The sequence below is a fragment of the Aptenodytes forsteri genome, unplaced genomic scaffold (genome assembly GCF_000699145.1).
Source record: "Aptenodytes forsteri isolate BGI_AS27 unplaced genomic scaffold, ASM69914v1 Scaffold271, whole genome shotgun sequence".
In the NCBI taxonomy this organism is placed as follows: Eukaryota; Metazoa; Chordata; class Aves; order Sphenisciformes; family Spheniscidae; genus Aptenodytes; species Aptenodytes forsteri.
Genome location: NW_008794602.1, coordinates 131,447 through 133,657, shown reverse-complemented (window position 1 = coordinate 133,657; position 2,211 = coordinate 131,447). Strand labels below are relative to the sequence as shown.

General features: G+C 54.0%; 1 protein-coding gene across 1 annotated transcript in view; it reads left to right on the top strand.

Annotated features, from left to right (window-relative positions):
• Positions 1-2,211, top strand: part of CBFA2T3 (CBFA2/RUNX1 translocation partner 3) — an 11,373-nt gene that overhangs the window by 7,827 nt on the left and 1,335 nt on the right. The gene's annotated exons all lie outside the window — the stretch shown is intronic.

Below are 2,211 nucleotides of genomic sequence, written 5' to 3'. Positions count from 1 at the left end.
GGCACGCCGGCCACCCCGGCCCCGCTGGAGAGCGCGTCCCGCTGAGCCGCCCTCGGACTGCTGCTGCCGCCGCCGCCACCGCTGCTGCCGCCGCTGCCACCCCCGCTCCCCAAAAGACACGGACTGCACTCGATGCAATTTCCTCAGCTACCTGACTCGTGTGACCTCCGAAACGACCTCTCTAGCTCTCACAAATAATCCTCACGGATCCTCAAACTGGGCTTTAAGTGGAGTTAAGGCAAATACCGATCTTCTCTGTTCTCTCTTTGGTCTTTGTTTTGGCTTTTTTTGGTTGGTTTTCTATCAGTTGGGGGGTTGCGGTTCGGGGGATTTTTGTTGGTTTTTTTGGGGGTTTTGTTGTTTTTTTTTTTTCTTTTTTCTTTCTGGATGAGGGATTTGGCTGCAGCCTCGCCACGCGCTGACGCCCGGCCCTGGCCCACATCGGCGCTGCCGAGGGGCTCGCTTGGAGGAGGCAGGAAACTTCTTTTCTTTGTCTCCCTCTTGCTTTTTTTTCCTTTTTTTTTTTTTTTTTGTAAAAAAAAATAAAGAAAATAAAAAAGAAAACGTCGGACTCTTTGGCTTTAAGTAAGAAATTGTAAAAAAGGGGAAAAAAAAGAAACCTGCACTTAAATAAATAAAGGGAAAAAAAAAGAAAAAAAAAAAGAAAAATCCAAAAACCAGACGACGCCAAGTCAAGCCGCGTGACGGACGCTCACCTGTAACTACCTTGCTAGCTAGCCAAGAACAGACCAGACTCACCTCTGCTCCAAAGGAAATCCAAAACCAAGGAAGATCCAAACGTCTCTCCACTGCCAAAGTTCGTTTCGTTCTGTTGTCGCTTCCTTCCCTTCCCCGCAAGGATGGACGGACGCGCCCCCGGGGCTTTAAAGAGTTAGTCCGGGATCCTGGCTGCATATTCGGCGGTTGTAATTAAGGCTGTTAAAAGTTTTTTTTTTTTTTTTATAAAAAAGCAAGCCCCCGAGGCGGGGGAAGGGGGAGATGGTGGCTGAGAACCGCCCAGGTGGGCGCAGCCGGAGCCGGCACATCTCTACCTCTGCCCGCCACAGCCCTGGAAAAAAGAGAATAAAAAAAGAGATTAAGAGACAGATTTTGGTTTTCTCCCTTCCCGAAGCCGTCGGGGGTCGCCTGCGGCCGGACCCCCCCCAGCCCCTCGCTGCCGGGCTGCTCCCACACCCCGCGTCAGATTTATTTTGCAAGGATTTTTAAGAGGAAAAAGGAAAGGGAAAGAAAGTGAGCGCCACCTCCTTCCTGGCCGAGGAGGCAGCCAAGGACAATGTTGATTATTTTGTATTTCTCGCATCATTGTACAAAGCGCAGAGGACGGGAGTGCAATACGGAAAGTCCCCCGGCTCCGAGAGGAGGGAAGCCCCGCGCGGGGCAGGAGTGCTGTACGCTAATGTGAATGTAAATAGTGTTTTGCAGAGGTCCAAAAAATAATAATAATAATAATGATAGTGATAATAATAAGAGACATTTGCCAAATAAAAGATGATGAGAACCCGCTGGAGGCTGTGGCGTGGGGGAGCGAGGCTGGCCGGAGGCGAACAGAAGTCGTGTGCTCGATAGGAGCTGTAGTTTTTCCGCATTTGCAAAAACCATCCTGTGTGTTTTCTGTAGGGGAGGAAGAGGAGGGAAGGGCTTGGGGCCGGGTCGGGTTTTGTTGCCAGTCACCCAAGGGCCCGGGCTGCCGGCGCTGCCTTCGCAGCTGCCTCCTGTGATGGCCGTGCCGCCGTGCCGTGCCGTGCCGTGCCGTGCCGTGCCGTGCCGTGCCGCAGCAGAGCTTGCGGGGCGCCCTTTTTCCGGTCTCGTGCCACCAGCACCGAGCCTTGCTGCAGCTTTGCGCACCCCGAGGCCTCGGTGCATCCCCCCAGGGGGGGATTCTGTGCACCCCAAGGCTTCAGTGCATCCCCCCCCGGGGGGGTTTCTGTGCACCCCAAGACCTCAGTGCATCCCCCCAGGGGGTTTCTGTGCACCCCGAGGCTGGGAGCTTTGCCGGTGCCCCTCGAGTGACTGTTCACTTTATTTATGGTGTGACATATGTAATATTGTCTATTTTTCTTACGTTTCCTGAGAAGAGGTAATATATAAGAGTATTGCAGAAGCACCTGCTGCGGGGCCGCCTGCTCCCCCGGGTGTCCATCCCGTTCCTGCCCTTCCCGCCACCCGTGTCCCCGCGTTCCCCCGGCCCCG